We start from the raw sequence: 24,071 nt of genomic DNA, 5'->3' as shown, positions 1-24,071 counted from the left end.
CAATTACACATCGTAATATATATATCGATACACACACTCTGGGGCTAGTAGGTATTTTTCATTATTCATTTATATGACCTTTGTTTTACACATTTAACCATGAACTGTCTCTTTCAGCTACGGTAAAATTATTACAGAGCTGGTTGCCATTTTCAATGTTAAATTTTGGTTGCGATTACTTCTACCACCGGTTTCATCCGCGCGGACCAAAAAATCCAAAACCCATCACTCATAACTTGATGAAATATTTTTAAAAGCCTACTTATCATGGATATACTCGAACTTATGAGTATCCGATTGAAGCACACATAAATATACTTACATCTAGGAATAATACAAAATAATATTTATACGAAAGTGAAAGCAGAAGCGATCCACCTGCGTACCTACTCGTATACATATATAAAAGCTTAATTAAATTATGGCGGAATTTTATTTTTTTCTTATTATTATTAAACTTTGTTAGTAATTAAAGAGATTTCTGCGTTACATAATAATTATTGCACCGTTGCTCGGATACATAGCTATGCTAATTAATAAGTACCTAATTATTAAGTACGATACAATGCGATTTTCAATTAATACGAAAACTTTTCCAGCGTTAAAATATTGAAATGGGCAATATTTTCCGTAAATACGATTCCGTTATAACATTTCTTTTTTTTTACATAACTTTATACATTTTAAAGTGAACGTTGTAATTACACGTAGGTATTACATATTACGCGAAGTTCTTCGTGCGAGATGAGAATATACCTATACTTAGTATCTCATAGGATCTAATGTTTGATAAGTAGGGAAACTGATAATGCACCTGCGTGGTGCATATTATAGTGCTGATAAAAGACGAAGTGCTGGATTAGGATTGATAAAGATATGTCAAGACTTTCCCCCTCATTCATATTCATTGTATAATCAACGCACTTATGTACTATATGAGTACCTACTACAGAGTAATTAATGAATCGTGAAAGGACATTATTTTAATTTTTGCTCAAAATACCTAAAAAAAATAAAGCCATCCAATAGAAAACGGATCACACTCCACAGGCAGCGAATTTCATACTCCATAATTCCAAAAGACAAAATATTTGGGGAGCTGCACACGGATGTAAGTACTTACCTAATTTCAGCATCTAAGGCAATTTGGGGGGGGGGAGACACAATATCATTTTTCAAGGTCAAAAAACACGAAAAAAATCGATTTTATCTCCTCCAAATTGCTCTAGGAGGTTGATTTTTGAACGTGTTATACAACTTTTGATTTCCTATCGATTGGTTTTAAGTTGAACTTTTTTGATTTTTTTCACTCCTTTCTACCCCCTCCCAAAAATTTGAGAATCAGCGAATATTGACCCAAGGTTATCCCCACTCAAACCCCTTAATCCATACGCCAAAGCAATTCAAATTTCGAATTTAAAAACACATTTGTTGAAATTTTTATGGCTGAGATGATTTTATGTTCCAGAAAAGAATATTTATAATATACATAGACATGTCAAATATTAATGGATTTGGACTGCTGGGGTCCCAAAACGGATTTTGTTCTAAGAAAAATCTGACTGAAAAGGAAATTCGAATGAAAATTAAGAAAAAGTGAAATTAAAGCAAAATACAAACACAATACTTCAAAGGAAAAAAAAATTCAACTAAAAATAAAGAAAATCAAAATTGGAATGAAAATTAAAATTTTATCAAAAATTTGAAAAAACTTTCAACTGAAATAAAAAAAACGACCAGAATTGGAGACGAAAATAAGAAGAGAAAGATCGGAGAAAACGAAGCTCAAACTGAAAATTTAAAAAGCTAGACTCGAGAAAAAAAACGAAATTTGAAGCTAAAAAGATGAAAAAATTTAATGCTGAAACTGAAAAATGAAACTCAAACTTACTTAAATCGAGCAAGAAAGTTAAGGAATTGAAGCAGCAATTGAGAACTGAATTTAAAATGATGGAACAAAATATTGAATTCAGAATTAAAGATGAAAAAAATTGAAATTGAAATCAAAGATGAAAAAACAAGAAATTCGAATGAAAATTGAGAAAAAAAATTGAAACTAGAGCAAAAAATGCTGATAAAATTTCAAATCAGGATGTAATAAAACACTAAATTGAAACTGAAATTGTTGAAAAATTTGCATTTAATTGGAGATAAAATCAAAACTGACAGTTGGATATATTTTCAATCTTAAGATAAAAAAAGTTCAAATTCAAATAAAAACTAAAAAAAAAAAAAAAAAAAAAAATGAAACTGAAACTGAATAATTGACTAAACTTTGAAAATACATAAAATTTAAAGTAGTAAAATTGAAATTCAATTCAAGCTCAAACTGCAAAAAAAATGAAATTGAAACTAAAATTAGGGGAAAATTCGAACTGAAAAAATACATGAAAAATGGAATAAAAACTGGAGAAACAGTCAAAAAAGTGGGAACAAAAAAATAAACCTGAATATGAAATCAATTTTAGAAAAAAAAATTAAATTAAAGCTGTATAATAATTGAAAAAAAAAATTGAAATTCAAGCTGAAAATAAATCTGAGATTTGAAAATGACACGAGAATAATTAGGAATTAAAACTAAAATTGAAGCTGAGAATGAAACTGAGAACTGAAAATGGAAAAAATTGAAATTGATGCTAACTAAAATTTTAAAAAAAAAACGAATCGAAATTGAAAAATATTTAAATTTAATTCAAACCGAAATTGAAAAAAGTACTGAAATTTAAAGATTGAATTTGAAGCCAAAAATGAAAAAAATGAGATCAAAACAAAAATTCAAATTCAAGCTGAGAATGCAAAATAAAAAATAAAATTGAAACTAAAATCGGAAAAATAGTTGAAAACAGAGTCAACAATAAATGAAAAATACAATTAAAAGCAGGTAAAAAAAATTGAAATTTGAAAAAAATGAACATGAAAATGAAATTAAGAAAAAAAACAGAATGAAAGGTTGATAATAGAGCTTAAAATTAACAAAAAATCTGAAAGCGAAAGTAAAATTAAAATATCTACCGACAGGTTTTCAAAAAAAATTGGAATAATAAGAACTTCAAAATTTCAAATAAAATCAAAACATCAAAATTTTAAATCTATCTCTCAAAGTTTTCAGCTTCGATCTGTTTCAAATCAAATCTTCACATCACCCACCCATTGTTTCATTTTTTCTTAATTTCACTTTCAAAATGCCAGGTTTGCATCAATCAGTTTTCTCATTCTCAATAATTTCAGTACTAAAGGGAAAATGGATTAATATTTTAAAAAAAGAAAATGAAAAATATATATTTTTAAAAAAAGTTAAAATTATCCTAAATTTTTCCTCACAAAAGTCACTAATTTAGGAGATAAACAACAAAACTAAATATAAAATCTAAAACTTTTGGGCAAAAACAATTTCCGAGAAAACCTTTTTTTCCAAATCATCCAATATAATCTTTTGACGTGGGTATTTCCCAATTCAAATCCAAATAAGTATAGGCCACAAAGGGCTCGTCAACGACGTCAACATCTCTGTAATCATTTTGCAGCATCTCTCGTAAAGGTGTCATTTTTTAAACCTCGTATTTCTCGTATGCGCATGCTGGTCTACTTCGTATAGCACATTTATAGCTACCTTGTAACGTTAATTTATTCAAAGCTTTCGATACATTATCAGCAAATAGCAATACGAACACTCCTTTGAAACGATCCATTCAAATTTAGAATGACTCACGAGTTGGACACCTACACCTACACCAAAACCCATCTCGAAATAAAAATATTCCATCTTACTTTGGCACTCTTTCACTTTTTTATGCTGTGTTCCGCGAGTTTTTGTTCCAAGTTCGCGGACTAATGTCAATAGCCTACCGAATTTCACTTGAAATACTTGCACATGGTATCAGCCTATGCTATAGGTACATACAGCTAGTCTATGTAGACGACTACGAGTAATTCTTACTTTCTGGGGCTGTTATTTTCGTTTAAAATTTCAGTTTCAATTTATTAAAATTGGTCCATAAAATTGAGATCAATCGTGAGTTGATTTTTCAAAAAAAAAAAAAACACATTTCATCGTTCAATCTTTTAAAATTCCTTCGAATCGTTTTCAATCAAATCACACCGAACTATCTCAACTAATCTAAACTCGCGAATCGAACCATTTCGGGAAAAAAATTCACCATATGAGGCATATAAATTCTCGAGTAAGTATAATTTTTTTATTAGAACATTTATACAGATAATACATTATACATTGGTTCCTGAATAATCGTTACCTTGTATAACCTTCAAAAATATGACGTCGATATTAAAAACTAAACAGTGATATGCACAGACCGGTCATTGACCTGGTTCAGTGGTATATCTGGCAGCTCATTGGTTCTTACGGATTATAAGTAGTAATGTTTATTTAACGGAACAGAGCCAGAGCTGCGCGGCGCGGTAAATGGTAGAAAACAAACGTTGCTTGCTTTTTTTAAACCTCTTCTCAATTAGCACGTTTAATAAGTACGCATATTTTTAAATCAATTTTTTCATTTTCGCATATTAATTTCATACTTATCGATTACGAAGCCGAGGTGATTGGCCTCGTTATTAAAATTTCTATGAAGTGAGTTTCACGCGTTAATACGAGTACCTTCAATCTACATAATATATCGCGATATATGTTACATTTTCGAGATATGAAAAATGTTTAAAATGTTGCAGAAAACTTGGTCAAATCTTATGTACTCGTAGTGTACTTTTCTCAGTAAATTTCTGCGGAGATTTTAGACATTAACACGTGTAATTTGAATCGAACAATTATACGATCAGGTTGTTTTTTTCGATCGTATAACGAGTAAGTATTTTCCATTAGACGAGATAACTCGTGATTTTAACGCTTATTTTTTCGCATATACTTTGTAGTATGTGTATTCGAAATCGAGCTCGAGTCGATTTCATCATCGATGTACGTCATCGCACACAAGATACATAGGGGAAAAAAATTCCATTCTAACGATCGTAATTTTCTACTTAATGGGCCAACACGAGGCGAAACTTTCTTTAAAATTTTTATAGATCGAGTACCTGCACCATCAGAGGTTCATAAGGTACCTAGCGATGAATATTATAAAATAAATACCGCGAGTCGTATCTCGTATAAGACAAAGCTTTGTAATTATTTAAATCACATGGCGATGAAGCCGATGTGATGTCATGCAGATGCAACGAGAATGCTGCGATATTTTCCATGCCTATAAAAAGATTATCAGCCGGGTAATTGTCCGCAGCGATTATCAATTTGAAAACAGTCGCTTGAATACGACGGCGACGCGACGCTGAACAAAGACACATTGTAATAATTTTTTTTTTGTTTTTGAAAAGCGCGCTAATGAAATATTAATATCTAGCTATGCTGTATATAGGTAAGCTATAGGCAGACGAACACGTTCAAGTACTCGTACATGAAGTTTTTACGCGATATTGCTGCATTTAAAAAAGCTAATCGTATAGCTAAATTAGCACTCGATACCCATCGTCAGTCATGACAGTAGATTTCTTTCGTATATTCACGAAGGTCAGTTACTTTCTTTTCGCCCACGATATTTTATCGCTTCATTTGAATAGTCGATTGGTTTTTTTCTTCTTCTTTCGTTTTTATACTTCGAAATACTTACTCTTACTCTTGGTTGTCGCTTCGAGTTGTTTTTAGTATAATTTTTCTATATCGTAATGGAATTTTCAAAATCGAGAAATTATTGGATAGTATGATGTTTGTTGATAGGTACTTTCTCTAGAGGTGTGAATTGTTACTTTTGGTAACTCTGCCTTTCGTAACTAATGTTCGATTAATGGTTCTCTTGAGGAAGCCTCCAGATTGCAGAACTGAGGAATTTTCAAAATCACATAATTAAATTTTGTCTGAAATTTTCCTCATCCTTCTCAAAGTAGGTACAAAGATTTTAGAAGGCTCATACGTAAATCAAACTTTACCTAAAAATATGTTTCAAGCTACCTTGAAAGATCCACCTGGCCAATTAGGAAACCATAAACAAAAAATTTACGCTCAAAATCAACCCCCACAAAGACCTGACATTAGGGTGGCCCTTAAAAAAAATTTTGGAATTTTTTTTGGGACACCCCCTAGTTTGGTGCTATTTTATGAAAAAATAATGTATACAAATTTTTAGCTCGATCAATGCATATTAACCCGTGCCGCACGCCCCTTTTTGAAATGTAAGCACCAGGCGCGCGAGTTCAGGATTTCTCCACGATAACGCGTGGGGAATGAGACTCGTTGTACCGTGGTCCTTTATCTCTTACATGTTGTAAGTTGGTTGTTGATTCCAGGTACCTTATCAAGTTCTTTATCTGGTGTATGCATGCATAGGAGGGAAGAGGGATGTGCACTTGAAGATCAGTGATTAGTTTTCCCGACTGTAGAGATCAGTTTGCTGCCAAAAATTGCCAAATTGTGCCATTACTTCTGTTCAATTATTCCCAAAAAGGTTGAAGTCCATTCTGTTAATTTACCATGGAAAAAGATCTTGCTAAAAAGTTTTGCTTTTGAGCTAAGAATTACTAGGAAGCCCTGATTTTCCTTGAAATTATTGTCGAAGTATCGTTTTCTATCAAAATAGCAAAAAGCTCGCATTTTGCCAAAATTAAGTAGAATTTTCTTTTTTTGCCAAGATCTGCTAAAAATTGTGTTGTTTTTTGCATCAAAAAGCTCCCACTGTTTTCCAATAATTGTTCTAATGTGTCGTTTTTTCACCAGAAATCCCTAGCTAACAAGCCATTTCTTTTGCTGAAATATTCAAAAGTCTCACTTTTATTCCCAGAAATCGCAAAATTTTTTAATTTTTAGTCCAAAATTGCCAAAAAAAAAGTTTTTTTAAATCAATAGTTCAACTTATTTGGCAAAAATTTTGCGAAAAAGTACTTCCTTGGCAGTACTTAATTGCCAAAGTGTCCCGCTTTTTGCTAAAATTATTGAGTTTCATTTTGACATTTTGATTAAAAGCGAAAAGTTCTAGTTTTTTGGTGATTTTAAAATGTATTGCCCATGTTTTGTCACTTTCTTGGTTACTTTTTCGAGTTTTTTGGGTTACTAATAAATGAATGATGGATTGGCCTTTTTTTTTTTTTTTTTTTTTTTTTTTTGGAAAAAATGAGTACGCGCCCTGGAATTTAAAAAAACTGTTGAATAAATTTTAAAAATAATTGCTGATATTAGAAAAACCCATTTTTTTGAACTAGTTCTATTATTTGAATTAGAAATTTTCCAAAACTTTTGCTTTCACTTCACTTGGCCTATTTAAAATGCTGTTTTACACGTTTAAAAAATAGAAGAATTAAATTGAAAAATTACATAAATAATACATAAAATTAAAAAATTTGAATTAGTACTTAATGTATTTTTTAAAACAGAATCACTCCCTTTTTAACAATTTTTATACCATCAATTGGGTTAAAATCTTGGATTTTGTCTTAAGAATTACAAACATTGTCGCAAAATGACACGAACACCTCAACCCAAACAACGTGACTTCAATCGTCCACTGGTTAGAACAAACAGGAACGTGTAAGATTGAAAAAACAAGTCGAAGTTGAGGCGCGCTAATGTACGTTTCATTTGCCACGGGTTTGTCGTGGAACAGTACTGAGCCCGCGCCTGTGATGCTATCATTACAAAAAGTTGTGTGCGGCACGGGTAAATATGCATCGATTGAGTTGAAATTTTTTATGCGTTATTTTCTCATAGAGTGGCACCAAACTAGGGGGTGTCCCGAAAAAAATTCAAATTTTTTTCCCCCACCAAGTATAAATAAGGGCCACCCTAACCTGACATTCATTTCAACACACCTCGAGATTTCAGCAATCACGAAGACGACACCTTGGAGGCTTGGAACACCGTCTGGCGACAAAACATAGGCAAAATATAATACATGCGTCGTCGCATCTATGAAAATTTTTGTTTATATGTACACTTAGGTATATACGAGTACGGTGTATTTTGTGTTATGCAATTTATTATAGGTTAGCAGGATCATTCTGTATGTTTATGTTATTCGTCTCGACGTAAGAATGTTATGCTTTGGGGACTGTGAATATTTCAACACTTCGTTATAAAACTATACGCGTAATTCATCAACAATTTACAAATTTTTTTTCGCGCTCTAACACAATGCACAAAAACAGGAATATAAACATCTTCGTTTGGCTGGCGTGAAAACTTCTAATCTAAAAGTCAATTTAGTAATAAAATTGTGATTAGTGTACTCGAATCGTCAGGTGTATAATAGACGAGAAGGAAATTTTCCTCATATTTCGCCTGTAGAAATGGAACTCGATCTAGGTGTCATTTGCAGATGCCTTTTTTTGTAGGGAAAATTCAAATCATGAACTTAAAAATGAGTTGAGCACAAATTTTACCCCTTTCATATATTGGATGAGTTATCACTGTTTTGAAGATTTCGAAACAAGATGACTCCTTCAAAATGCAAGATGGGCAAAATTTTCACATGACCAATTTCGTAGGAAAACTCGTAATAAGTACTAAAAATTAGTTATTTGGAAATTTTACATAATTGCACATTAAGAGAGTTGGTGTTTTAAAAATTTTAAAACATTGTGACACCTTCAATATGCAAGATAGGCAAAATTTGAGCATGAACCATGATCTATAAAATAATTAAGTTACGAGTAATTTTCACCGAAGTTCAAAATTAAATAGCTACAGCTCTTTGAAAAGTACTGAGAAATATAATGAGCAAGTAGGCTGGATCGTGAAAAAAAAAGTCGAAGGATTTTGACCAAATTCAGTGCAGACCTTCATTTCGAATTCGAATCGAAAGTCACCCAGAAATTTTTTTAGCCCAAGGAGGTGTCCCTGCAGGGTAAATGGGTTCTCAAAAGTGGTTTTTCTCGCTGTATCCACTACGCAACCTGTTTTAGTAAAAAAAAGTCCAGTTCCAAAAAATATTTTGGATTTTGTATCGACCTAGACTGTTGCCATAAAATCCTAGGACCACTTTGGAGGTTTTAATCAGCATTCGAAAATTTTTTCTTTTCAAATATTTCGCATTAATTACGCCAAAATAAGGAAAGATATCATTTCTGAAACTGGCGAAACATTTTGGAAAGCATTGGTGCTAATTTCTAAGCCATCATTGCCTATTTCAAAAATTGAAAAAAATTTGATAAATTTTTGGTAATTTTTCTCGATTTTTTAAAATTGGTAATAATGGCTGAAAAATTGTTCTCACTACACTTCTCCAGTTTCAGAAATATTTTTTCATGTTTTGAAACGATCAATGCGAAATATTTGAGAAAAATTGTTTTTTAAAATCACGTAAGCGATTAGCAAATTTTTAACCGTTGATTTGAACCCTAATCGGTGTCATGGATTTAATGGCAATAGCCTTGGTTGACGCGAATCTCACATTTCAATTTTTAGAACTGGGCCATTTTTGGCAAAACAAATGAGTAGGGGCTACAGCGAAAACCCCACGATTTTTTTCTCCAAAAATGCCCCCTTTTTGAGAACCAATATCTACCCCTGGAGGAGCACCTCCGAAGCTAAAACCTTTTCTGAATGACTTTCAACTCAGAATGAAGGTCTCCACTGAATTTTGTCAAAATCCTCCATTTTTTCCCGTGATCCACTTCAATGTACAGACTACAGAACACCTTCAATAACTATCTGAAATTGAAAAAAAAAAACATAACTAACAAACAAGCCAGATTCAAAGTCAAGATTTTTCGTCATTTTTCATCTACTTGCCCTTACACCAAAATCATCATTGACCTTCCAAGATAATGGATTATTGGAGCATGGTGTACTATTATAAAGAAGTGGCCAGCGCTAGAGCCTTGGAGCACCCGAGGATACGAGCAATGTCACTGCCAGGGCGATTCTGAATATGACTAACTCGTGCTACCGTCGAATTGGCAAACATAATATTATGTAACTCAAGATACATAGAAGTACCTACCACAGCAGCTCAACTTGAAATGATGAACATGACCTGGAAATATTAGTACCTACTATGATTTTTATGCACTTGTGTTTCACCACTTAGGACATTATGTTTGTCTGTGTACCCTCCAATGATTTAGTTTAATAAAGGCCTTCGAACCCCTTTTTGACTTTGACTGAACGTTGAACTGACACTGAGTCAGACAAGTCGGCGAATGAATTATTGAATAATGTGAAGTCATCACTGCCGCAGAAAGAGGAGGAAAAAAGACCATTCGAAATTAAGAAGATCACAAATAAAAAGATCGAGGTATTAGGACTTTTTTTTAGGTATGTGAAAAGTTGAGGGGATTCAAATTCATCAGATATTTTAACATGATCGTTTTAGTTAGTGTATATTTTTTGGTAATTTTTATACTTTTTGCTTTATGTTTTTTAAGAAGTTGAATCGTTGATGATATTTTTTAAAATTATGATGAATTATTATTTTTCATCTATTTACTTATTTTGAAAGTGTTTTTGTGGATGTTTTTAGCATTTTCAATTCATTTTAATGTTTAAAATTTGAATAGATAAGTTTGTAGCATTTTTTTTTTCATAATGAAAATATGCTTTGAAAAAATCAAAATATTTTCCACCTTTCAATCAAAATTAAATTTTTATTCAAAAATCTTGAATTTTCATTCAACTCAAAAAAAAATTTTTTTAATGGAAACACTTTTCAATCAAAAAAAAATTCCCTTTCTTCACATCAGACTGCATCTGGACCTGATCGATTTACTCTTCCTAAAATTCTGTTCGCCCCCCTCCCCCCCAAAATACAAGTCTGCTTAGTTTAAAACTATAGTAAATTGGCATTCGTGGAATTTTTTATTTCAAAATATGTACTTTAAAAGTTTACCATCTCATCAATTATTCAAGTCTTTAGCAACCTTTTTTTTTTTTAATAAAATGAAAGATTTTTTTGAAAATACGTGCATTGTATATTCATACTTAAAAAGCAAATTGTAACTTTAAAGTAATAAGTAGTAGACTTGATAATCCTCTTATACGTCCTTACTTAATCGTGGTTATGATGACGATGAAAAAGACTACCACAGAAAAATGGAAATCTTGCTCCTTTTTCCAACCCAATATACTAATCAAAAACTCGAAAGGGGTACGAATCACTCTCAGAAATATTTATTACTCAAATACACGAATTAAATCAATTTAAGAATATAAGACAATGGTATAAGAAGTCATCTCCATCAAAGCTCACCCATCAAAAGTAAAATGTGACAGACAAGTCGTAGGTATAGGTATACGTATTCTCGAACCAGATTTATGACTTATTTCCAACATTGACATTTAATGAAAAAATTATTCTACTAGTTGGTTCGGTCGAGTCGAATCGAAATGAACTCTGTGTACGTTTGTGTATTGCTTTGATATGTAAATCTAACAAACTATTCAGTATCCTTGTTGCGTGAAATTAATGTAAATAAGAATGGCAAATGCGTTTAAGATATAAGGTGAGATTACGTATCCCAACATTATACCTTATAGCCTGCTAAAATTGAATAAATAATCGTACCTACACATTCCGACGACGACGTTTGTGAATGGAAAAAAAAGAAGCCTTTTACGCACAAAATATTCTCTCGACTCTGGCTATACTCTCTCAAGATAGTGCAATGATTAGCAACTCGACTTTAAGGCTTGAATACAGTGAATACAATCTGCGCTGTCTGCCACGGTTGACTTTTTTTTTTCCTCCTTGTACTTATACACTTCGTAACAAGTTGCGAACGTAAATGGAACAAGTGACATTGTACGCGGTACAGAGTGTAATTTATCATCTTATTTTTTTTTTCAATGTTGTATTTTTATGTCAAGAAGTCAACAATCCATTTGGGAGTGTCGTGTATACGTATCGTTATTGTCAATTTATTGAAACTGGTTGCCATTTTTCGATCGAGTATTTTGAAAACATTTCGACGAACGGAGCAGTTTTATCGTCGAGTAGCGTAAATTTGATATTGAGGGATAGGAAATTTCCTCAATTCAGGTGAACGATCTGTTTGGAAACCCCTCCTCGATGGCCTGGCTACTCTATATCTACTAATTTTAGGGTACGAGTCAAACATTTTTTGGGGGGGAGGGGGATCTACCTGGCAGAAGTACAGATCTCAAAAATTGAAATATTGTCAAAGAACGATTCGATTTTTCGAATCAGCTACAAAAAAAAAAACATCTTGCGCAGTAGGCAAGATTAACCGACTTTGCTCTGTTATACAGGAAAATAAACAAATTTACCTAAAATTTACGGATTTACCGAAATTTACCAATTTACCAAAATTTACCAATTTACCAAAATTTAGCTATTTACCGAAATTTATCAATTTACCAAAATTTACCAATTTACCAAAATTTACCAATTTACCAAAATTTACCAATTTACCAATTTACCCAAATTTACTGATTTACCAAAGTTTACCGATTTACCAAACTTTATCAATTTACCAAAATTTAACAATTTACCAAAATTTAACAATTTACCAACATTTACCAATTTACCAAAATTCACGAATTTACCAAAAATTACCCCAGCAATTTACTAACATTTACCTCAGTAATTTACCAGACATTACCCACCAATTTACCAATTTTACCGACTGTTTCCATTTTACCAAAAATTACCTTAGCAATTTACCAACATTCCCCTCAGTAATTTACCAGACATTTCCTCACTAATTTACCAATTTTTTACCGAATTTTAATTAACCCAGTAATTTACTGCCAAAGGTTTTTACCAATTTACCAAAAATTACCCAAGCAATTTACCAAAATTTTCGACCAACTTTAATTACGAGTAATTCACCAAAAATAACTAATCATTTTATTTACTAAAAATTACTATTAATTCACCAAGAAAAAAAATTATCAAAATTTACTGGCTATTATTTACCAAAAACTTGATGTTTTTTGTTAAAACAAAAATTACACTAGAAATTTTTGAAAAATTTTGATTTTTTATGGCAAAAAAATTTTGGACGGATAAAATTAACAAAAAATTAACAAAAAAATCAACAAAAAATTTTCTCCTCTTGACTCGCGCGGGATTCGAACACCCGACCTCCGGCGCACCAATCTGCAACCTACACACCCTAACCACAACATCTGTTTGTTGGGGGTGAGCCGTTTGCGAGATATAAGGGTTTACACAAATTTCTGCTTATCCATAACGTTGAAACACACTTAAACGTTCATATCTCGTAAACGGCTGAACCGATTTCGACCAAATTAAAAATCTCTCTAGTTCAGTATCAAAGCAATATTTTGCCATAATCAGTTTCGACTTAAAGTTCGGAGCTTTTGAGTTCAGCGTGACACAAATTTATACATAAATTGATATATATACCTATATATATATATATAGATTTCCCCCATACATTACGCAGCCCATGATATTTCACTGACTTTTTGCGGACCGATTTGTGTTGGCACTAGCAGGGGCGCGCTTGAATTTTTCCACGTGTTCTCACAGCAGCTTACTGCTGGGCCATGAGAAGAAGGTATATACTCCACCAGGTTGGAAAAAGACTTACATTTAGGCTTGTAATTCGATTTTCGATTTTTGAGGAGAGCTCCCCACTCAAGTGTATGTTTTTTAGATATTCCCCAGACTTTTTCCGCCACCAAAAAAATGTTTTCATTGACTTACAGAGAGGTGAGGAGCTCGATTCGCTCGTGTATGTAACGCCAAGTTGATAAAATCGGATAATGCAGGTCTTTAATGATGTTTTGCCTTATGTACACACTGCGTTGGCTTGTTTTGAATGTCTGTAGCGATCGAAAACAGAACAGACTTTTTGCAGCCCGGTACTGGGCTGCAAAAAGTCCTGATGGGCCGCAAAAAGTCTGAGGTTTATCTAGTATGGGCTGCGTAATACCACTTTTCATGTGTATCTATATATATATAAACTTCTCTCGTTTTGGGCCATACGTCTTATCGTGATCAGCACACTCCAAAACGTCAAGAAAACCCACCCCCACCCAAATCCTCAACCATCATGACAAATACAATACCTTACTTTTCCGTTTCACGGCAAAGTCGGTAAAAGGCTCAACTCGACAGACATAGTAACGAATCAACAACCAAGAGCACTTTCATCGATAAACACACATAAAGCTTAAAAAAAAAGAGCGCGAAAATCAAACGAATTTAATCGCGGGGAATTATTTATCCAAATTGAAAATCGAATCGTTTCCGTATTACGTCATTGGCAAACAAAGTAACACACCTCAAACCTCATTCGATGCGAAAGTTCTGCGTACCTAACTCGAAAATTGTAAATTAACTCGCGAATTTTCGATTTTATCAATTTGACAAAACGTGTCAAGTGGCCAATACGAGTGGATATATAGGAATACATTGTATCCACATTTTACTTTCCTCCTCCGAATATATGTATTTTTTTTACGACAGAATATGACACAGATCGTTGTTAGCTTTGATAACAGGCCAAACTCAAATATAGAGAACGGTAGCAGCGGTGTGTTTGGCACACCATATAGCCATGGTGTAAGTATATGTGCTCTTTTTCCATACCACACCGTGTATATTATCGAAACGCAAACCACAGATAGGAAGGTGAAAGAGGAAAATACTTAAGAGCATAAGTATAAATTATCATTAGCAAAAGGTCATTGACTTCGGCATAAGAACTGGTCACCAGCCGAAAGTATACGGTGTACTTTTCACAGTGTACGATTCGTTTAACATTTTTTTTTTTTACTTCTCTTTTTCCTTCAGTTTCTCTCTCCGGTCTGTACGAGTATATGTCTCCTCTTATCAGCAGCGTACATACCCGCGCTTGCAATAATGTTCGTCCCGTTTGCTGATAACGATTGCGTATGTGAAGATATAACGATGGTGCATTCGTAAAAATATGAAATCAATTGTTTTCAATTCCGAAAAATAAAATTATACAAAAGACGAAGTAAAACTGAAATGAAGAGCCTTTGAGAAGATAAAATTTGAGAGGCGTTTTTCCATAGGTAAGCTCCGAGGGTGAGCTATATTCCGTGACAAATTTTTTTTAAATCGTGTGAGCCTGACGGATGATCAGTTCGTGAACTGGGTGTAAAAAAAGTGAAATATTTGACCTTTTTAATTTTCATTTCTCTTTATTTATCCACCTGTCTGATCGAGGAAGATGAAGACTTTATCTCATTGTCGAATAAACGCTCAAATTTGTAATTGAACAAAATATGAAATTATAGAATTCGAACGAAAAAAAGGATAACATTGTGCAAAAGTGACCCCTATTATTTAAAATTCATTTTAATCTGTATTTTCAAAATGGCAAAAAAAAATTAAAAATTGCAGAAATTATAAAAGTTGTCAATCTGACTTCTCAATTATTGAAACTTACCATCAATTGATAAAAAGTCAGCACAATTAAGCGAAAATTTGAAAATTGCTCAAAAAGTTAAAATAATTATCCTGTGGTAGTAAACTTGAAATCTGAGCAAAACATCCCAAAAATTCCCAAAAATCAAAAAAATGGGAGGAAATCACGATAAAATTGATCACGAATTATCAAACTTCAATGAAATGTTGCAAAAATAAATACGAGAAATATTGCACAAAATTCGTAAAATTGGCATATTATAAATTCCCAAAACTTACTAAAAAAGTGATGAAATTTTGACAAATTTATCAAAAAAAATTGCACAAGCGACGTTAAAACTTGCTAAACGACAAAAACAATTGAAAATTACCAAACAATGATAAAATATTTCAGAATTTGAGTAAAATTTTGTAAAAATTGCGTAGATTGTATAACAGTATCAAAAAAAAAAAAATTGATTGAATATCACTTGGTAAAAATTACATGAAATATCATAAAAAGTGTAAAAAGGGTACGAAATGATCTGAAAATCGACAATAGTTGATGATACTTGGCAAAATTGAGGTGAACTTGGCAACATTGCTTGAAACATTGATTAAATCCGAAATCGAAAGTTATGTCCGTCTAATGAAGTGATCGAGAAATTGACCAATTGTAAGGACCAAAAAGTGATCAATTAGCGGAAAAGTTTATCAACTCTGAGTACAAAAAAATTGATCTACAATTTTACACAAATATTAAGGATCAAAAAATTGATTTATTTTGAGCATTAATAAATTGATCTATTTTGAGCATCAAAAATTTATCTATTTTGAGCATCAAAAATTGATCTATCTTAAAGATAAAAAATTGATCCATTTTGAGGATCAAAAATTGATCTATTTTGAGGATCAAAAACTGATCTATTTTGACTTTTGAGCATCAAAAAGTTAATTTATTTTGAGTATCAAAACATTGATCTATTTCGACTTTTGAGTATCGAAAAATTATTCTATTTTGAGCATCAACAAAATTGATCTATTTGGAGCATTAAAAATTGATCTATTTTGAGGATCAAAACATTAATCTGTTTTGACTTTTGAGCATCAAAAATTAATTCATTTTGAGGATCAAAGAAATTGATCTATTTTAAACATCAAAAAATTGATCTATTTTGAGGATCAAAAAATTAATCTATTTTGATCATCAAAAATTGATCTATTTTAAGGATAGAATGTTGATCTGTTGAGGATCAAAAAATTGATCTACTTTGAGCATAAAAAATCTGATCTATCTTGAGGATCAAAAAGTTGATCTATTTTAAGCGTAAAAAATGATCTATTTTAACTTTTGAACATCAAAGATTGATCTATTTTTAGCATCAAAAATTTGATCTATTTTGACTTTTGTGCTTCAAAAATTGATTCATTTTGAGGATCAAAGAATTGATTTATTTTGAGCATCAAAAAATTGATCTATTTTGAGCATCAAAAAATTGATCTATTTTAAGGATCAAAAAATTGATCTATTTTGACTTTTTAGCTTCAAAAATTAATTCATTTTGAGGATCAAAAAATTGATCCATTTTGAGCATAAAAAAGCTGATCTATCTTGAGGATCAAAACATTAACCAATTTTGAGACGACAAAAATAGATCAATTTTGGGCCTCCAAAAATTGATCAGGCCTATTTATAGCTTATAAATGTAAATCATTATGAATTATAAAAAAAACGATTCAAATCATAAATCATGAATCACGTCTGAAAAAAAATGATTCGAATCCTGAATCAAATCACATTTTTGATTCGAATTGTCCCCAACGCTCAAAAAAATACCACATCTATTGCGGATACCAGATACCTACTAATTTTATGTTATGGAGAGCATTCTATTCTACAGCTCTCTTATTTCGATTGACTTTTTTATCCGTATCTAGGCTTAACGCTGTGAAATCGTCTTAAAGAAATTAGCAAATAGTATTTAGAAAAAACATCGCCGTTTCTCAACGTCACAGAATGTCCAACTATCCACAGAATTTCATAAAATGAACATGTCCACTTTTTTAATGATTTTGAAAAGTGAGATTTCCTAAAATTGTTCATCAGCTGTTGTTAAGAGTAAAAAATTTTGATCTTCAAAATATTTTTAAGCAGTTTGAATTCATTTTCAACTCTCAACCCAAAATTTGAAATTGAAAAATTAAACCTTGCAACTTCCTAATGAGCGAAACTTTTAGCCAAAGGCCTGCTTAACTACATCCTCAGCATCTCAGCTCTAGCCAACACTGCTGAACAAACACTAACCCTCAACGCAACCATTACTTTGCCCATCACCACCTCCATTAAAACAGCCATAAGCCATATACCTGTAGCTTTCCATACAGTAAGAATACTAAATTTGACAAATCAAGGTTCCAACTTAGTTCCAACACTTGTCAAATGTACCGTACGAAGCACAAACCATAGGCTACACAATATGGACGTCGTACACGTCGAGCCGCAATCTATCAATACCATTCTCGTCGCATATCCGTCAATGAGAGTATGTATTTTATTTATTTTTTTTTTTTAGCAGTACACAGCGCATTACAGAGGCAGGAGTAGTACTTGGCGAATATGTTATACCACCATAATGCTTAAGGAAGGTAATCTAGCCTGAGAGAGAAGTGTGCGTAAGGTCAAGTTAGCAACAGTACGGTGGATGTAAAAGCGAGGGGGTGGTAAGAAGGTTGTTGCCAAGAGAAATAGGTCATGGGCAGGTGAGCCTCAGCAACTAAAATCGGCCCACGCAACTGAAATGTCCTGTCTCATTGTCAATGCAACTTAAACTAGATGACTTTGAAATAACCAGTAGTAACCGCGAATGTTTGTATGTATTTGTATTCAAGTACAATGTTTCACAGTGAGACTATCTTTTCCGGGATATTTTCAATTAACGTAACTGGTTTTTTCTGTATTAGCACGATTCGCAATAGAATGTAATCCGAGAGATGGTGTGTGTGAGGATTTTTTTGCACGTATTTATACAGTGCTAAGGTATACGTAAATGGAGTGATGATTGATATCGAATTCGATGGGTGATGGGGAGGGGTAGGGTGGACTGACTTGGGAATTTTTTTATTATTCCATCATCGAGCATTGCTGATGTAATGTGTGTCTCTTTCTCGACCTCATCTTTCTAATCTTTCTCATTTAGAATCGTTTTTGAGATTATTCATATTTTTTTGTCGATGACTTTCCAAATTCTTGGATCATGATTTCCAATCAAATTGTCAGAAAAAAATCAGATTTTAAAAAGATTCAGAGTTGATTAAATAATTTCGACGAGTGAACTTGGCAGAAAAAATATAAATTTTCAGAGTTCATCTCACTTGGAAAATTTGTTCCAATCCGTATTGAAAATTTCCACTTTCTTCAATTTTTCACAAAAAGATTTTAAAATGAAAAAAATATCAAGTCGTTCCTATCAAACACACTTAAAATTTTCCCACTATCTTAAGCTTATCTCGATCACAAGTTCACAATTTGAGACTTATCCTGTATACTCAGCATCGAGAGAAAAAAAAAAACTTTCTTCGTTTATTTGACATAGCATAAATTAAAAGTCACACTATCCACCCCGAGCAAGTCAGTCCGACAAAGTTGTATAATTATTCCAAGTATTCTACATCATTTGAAAAACTTGTTTAATCTCACTTTTCATTAAAGACGAATACTACCATAAGCGATCAAACTTTTAAAAAGCTTCACTTTTTACATGACCTAAATTTAATCTTATAACCAAATCCGAGTCTTTAACCTTCCATTACACCAACACCATCGCAGCAATACAGATACAGATACACTCGATTCAAACGTTGAAATGAAAAAGCTTCTAATACACCAGCCAGAGCCACCAGCGGAAGTACGCGACAATTTTAAATGCGGTTGATAAATTGAAATTAGGCAATTTAATATCAACGTTCAAATACATCAAGAGGTCGTTGGTCGTTGATCATCCCATAGCGACATTCAAAATTTACTAAAAAAAAAAAGAACCAAAAACTAGGTCAACTGCAAGAGCAAACAAAGCCACCGATGATGGAAAAATCAATCTAGGTTTTTCGCCAATAACCAAACCGCGTTAATTTTTTAATTTTTTAATAGTCGACGGTACTTCTTAATAATATTTCAATTTACTCGTCATAGAAATGGTTACAACCAGACCTTGCGAAAAATTAAACGGCATTATGTTAATATGGGAGAAAATTAATATATCTAGTTAGCGAAGCGGATGATCTGTTAAACAAATTAACTGAATTCCTGGTGCGTTGATAGCTTTGAAATGGTCGGGCCGCGGTGATAAAAAAACGCTGATTTTGAAACTTTTGACTTTTATCAAGATTCAATGTTGAGAATTTTATCAGACTAGATACATGTATGTAGCCTATACGAAGAGACATTGTATTAGAAATTACTTACTCCTACATTATTAAGATTTGACTCATAGCACAAGTAGTTAGGTGGAGATGTTGGAATTTCATACCAGAGTTCCATGATCTATTATAGAGTTCAGGGTGAAAAAATCTTTAGACTTCACCGAATGAATGATTAATATCTACATGTAAAATATTTGTAACGTGAAAGATACACTTTGAACTTGAAACATTTCTTATGAAAATAATGAGAAATACGCATGAAAATAGTATTGCATTTGAAAATGAAATAGGGGCACAATAAAGAAAAGTTATCACTTTGGAGATAAATAAACATGAAATGTAGGTACAAGTCTGAGTAGTATGATTAAAATCCTCAAATCAGGGTTCCAAGAAAATATGTTCAAGGACGGTATTTGGGACTGACCTCAGACACTATATAAATTCAGTAGGTACCAAAAAAAAACCAATTACTCGAAAATGAGAAATGAATAGCACGAGGAAGAAATTTTTCATTTGAAGCAAACAATATCTTCAATTTTTCTCCTGCTGTATCTCCAACAACCCAAATGAATGCATAGAAAAAGACAGCAGAGGAATTTGAGCACTTGAACACGTGACCCACCTCGTGTGAGCATCAGAGGTTAAGGACCCTCGAGAAGAAAATAATATAGAGAAAAATGTACAATAATGCTTTACAAATAAATGACATTTAGTGTAAGAAAAAAGCTGGTTAGACAGAAATTTCGAAACATTTTTCTCGCAATCAACATTGTTTCTGTCGAAATTCTCAAATTAGTATCAGAAAATTATCATATTGATGATAAAATTTCAAACAAATTGCCTCACATTTTATTTTTATTTTTCTTCACTCATTTTTTTTTTCAAAGTATGGAAAAAATTTCACACATTTATGAAGTTGTAGAAAGAGTTGGTTTTCAAAAATGCACTAAGTTAACTTTTTTTTAAAAAATTGACCAATTTTACAATGAACACTATCTACTCGTAGTAATTTCAATGCTATCCACGTGATTAATTTTTTCGATTACCATCGAAGAATGATAAAATAATATTGATATATTTGAACTCGAGTGAATAAATTTTCGATACTTGATCATTTTTTAGAATACTGCCAATGTTTATCCTTTACCATAGATTTTCCTTCCCTATCCATAGATTATTTTCCGGAACCATATAAATATGTTATATGCAGTGCTTCTGTTAGACCCATTGTACAAATGCCTAAAGATCTAGATCTGACTCAAATTCTCAAAAAAATTAGGCAAATTGAATAAAATAGTTGAAATTTTGATACCAAGATACAGGTGCAGGGCTTGAGAGCTAACAAGAAAGTAATAATTCAATCAACACACAAAAAATTGTCTGGCAATTCATGAAAACATTGTAGCCTAGTACATAAGATTCAACTCGTAGAAGTAGTGAAAGTTGTCTCGAATTTTCAACTAAGTAGGTACCTATAAAATGTATGTACACATTTTTTTTTATAAAATTAAATACACAAAATGCTCAAGAATCTGGATTATGATAACATTGATAACGAAATTAACATTTAGTTAGTTCACACGAAAATAACAAGGAGCTAGGAGGTAGTGATTTGATCATTACACTGAAAAATATTTCAACTTTTTTCCAACTGACTCGATGGATTAGGAAGTTGAGAAGCTCATTTCAATAATTTTTCTTAACTCACTAGTTTGTTGGAATTTCAAAAAACAGTTCATCAAAATTGAAATAGTTACGAAAGATCCATACTTGGGTCAAAATCTTGGTCAACGAATTTGAGTGTTTGGAATAATACTTACATTGAAGGGTACTGGCAAATTTTTCAACCGGAGACACGAGTTTTCAAGAAGAATCTGAAGAAAATTATGCTAAATGATCGAAAAAATTCACAAGTATTTAAATTTTTTGAAACTATGTCACATCAAACAGCGAGTTTCACTTTTTTGTGCCAGCACTTTGAAAAAAAAATTTGAGAACAAACATTAATTCGTTTAAAAAAATTGGAAAGTCATTTGAATTTTCTCATAGAATATCCATAAAAAATTCATCAACGTCAAATCTTCGACTGGGAGACGAAAATTTTTCAAAAAATTATAATTTTTGGGGACCACACAATCATTAAGTCAACATTCAACTTATGTAAGTAAATTTGAATGATATTGCAAAATTTTTTTGGTGTCTGATAAAGTGATAAATAATTTGAAAATGAGAAATGATCAACACATAATGATCCTATTTTACAATTTCCATAGGATTGAATCCCCAAAAATGGTCCAAAAATCTAAAAACACGATTCCAAAACGATCAACTTCATCCCAAACCATTTAAATCGATGGATAAAAAAATCAAATGCGAGGTATAACATTTTTTTAAAAAACCACCGGCACCCATGTCTTTCTTTGGGGGCAATCAAAGCTGTCAAAAACATCCTCAATGTAATCAAAGCTGCCAAAAGAAACCTCAAAATGAGTAGAAAATCCAATCAAACAGTTGAAATTCACTCAACATACAATCACCACAAATACTGGGAATAAGCACACAATCACTCCGAAAAAATTGATCAACAAGACAAAACTATGATCCATTTTGGCATTTTTTTCGGATCCCCAAAATGATCCAAAAATCAAAAAATCACCCCAAATTCGATCAAAAAAAAACCTCGATTGAAAACAAATCAACTTCACATAACCACTGGTGACTAAAAAAATCACGGAAACAGCGTGAAAACGTTATCAAAAAACTCACCGGTATCCAACGTCTCTCCTTGGGGTAACCAAAGTTGCCAAAAAAATCCTTAAGATAAGGTAGATAATCCAGTCAAGCACTTGAATATCACTTAACACACAATCACCAAAATTACACGATCACTCCGAAAAAAATTGATCACCAAGAAAATTTTTTAGAAGCTATAAAATCGCGAAATATTAGATATCGTTTTGAAAAAGTTTTTTAACCCGGAGTTCGTTAAACTGCGCCGTACACAACAAAATATACGTAAACAAACAACACGCGCACCCAGTAAAGTAAAATAACACTGCAAATTGTACAGACTGAAAATTATTATCATCGGCAGGCGACTTGGTAGAGGAAAGAAGTCGACATTCGTGGCCGGCGAAATATACCGGGAATTACCGAGTAACGGACTTACATTTCAATTCGCAGAGAAACGAGTGGTAAATCGCACGCCGGATCGAGTTTGTGCCTATGCAACAAGCCTTGCGAGTTGTTTTTCAATGATCCGGGGAATTTTGATTACAAAATCATTTTTGGGCCCCTCTCCTGAGATTTTGGACCCCTAGCCAGCAAATTTGGTATTTCTTCTCATATTCTCAATATTGGTAATTTTTAAATTAAATTATATAGAAACACTCTTACACAATTAAAAATTAATATTTTTTGAAGAAAATGGGTCCTGGGAATTTGGGGGGGGGCGTAGAATAACACCCCCTTCCCAATTTTTGGGAGCCTCAGCTGAGTTCTCGAGGTTTAGGATCCCAGCCTCCCAACCCAAGACAGAAATGTAATTTTGAATGTTAACAAATAATTATTTTTGAATAGCATGGGAGCCTCTGGAAAGAAGGTCCTGGGGCGATGGGGGGGGGGGTGGTGTTCAAATTCACGAAGACCACAGAATAACACCCCTCTCCCCAATTTTTTTGGAGCCTCAGTTGAATTCTTGAGGGTCAAGACCCCAGCCTCCAAAGACAGAAATATAATTTTGAATTTTATCAAAAAAATATACCTAATTTTTGAAGAGCATGGAAGGAGCCTGGGGGAAGTGGTCAAAATTTATGGGGCTACAGAATACACCAGCATTTTGGAGCCCTGGTTCCCAAGATTTAGGATCCCAGCCTCCCGAGACTAGAAATATAATTTCTCATTCTGAAAGTGTAACAAATGGATATTTTTTTGAAGAGCATGGAGTCTAGAGGCCCCAAATTCACGGAAACCTCAAAATACTCCAGTTTTAGGTCTTCTAGGATCTCAACTCCAGAGACGATAAATGTAATCGTAATACCTACTTGAAATTTCAATTCAGTGGTGAAAATAAGTAACGAAAAATTTTAGTCACTGAATAACAATTTTCCAATGACCAGTTGTCTGCTGGATTCAAATTTCTTGGAACCCTTTGAAAACTTATCAAAATTAAAATTATTACCGACGCAGAGAAATGCTGATTTTTTCAAAAAACATCAAAATTTCATTCAATTTGGTATTTTTTTGGATCTCAAAATTAAAATGTTGAATTCTTAAAAATTACTTAAGAATCTAAAAAATGCTACTTATTGGATACTTGAAAATACATTTTTT

At 32.5% G+C, this 24,071-nt stretch overlaps 1 protein-coding gene across 3 annotated transcripts in view; it reads right to left on the bottom strand.

Moving 5' to 3' along the window:
* Eip74EF (Ecdysone-induced protein E74) overlaps positions 1-22,818 on the bottom strand; it is a 308,952-nt gene extending 286,134 nt beyond the window's left edge. For all 3 annotated transcript variants that reach the window (XM_065343708.1, XM_065343706.1, XM_065343711.1), the window contains exon 1: positions 22,506-22,818. The gene's annotated coding sequence lies outside the window, so the exon portion shown is untranslated. The remainder of the gene's footprint in view (positions 1-22,505) is intronic.
* Positions 22,819-24,071: the final 1,253 nt, after the last annotated feature.

The sequence above is a fragment of the Planococcus citri genome, chromosome 1 (genome assembly GCF_950023065.1).
Source record: "Planococcus citri chromosome 1, ihPlaCitr1.1, whole genome shotgun sequence".
NCBI classification, from domain to species: domain Eukaryota; kingdom Metazoa; phylum Arthropoda; class Insecta; order Hemiptera; family Pseudococcidae; genus Planococcus; species Planococcus citri.
This window is presented reverse-complemented; position numbering and strand designations above follow the sequence as displayed.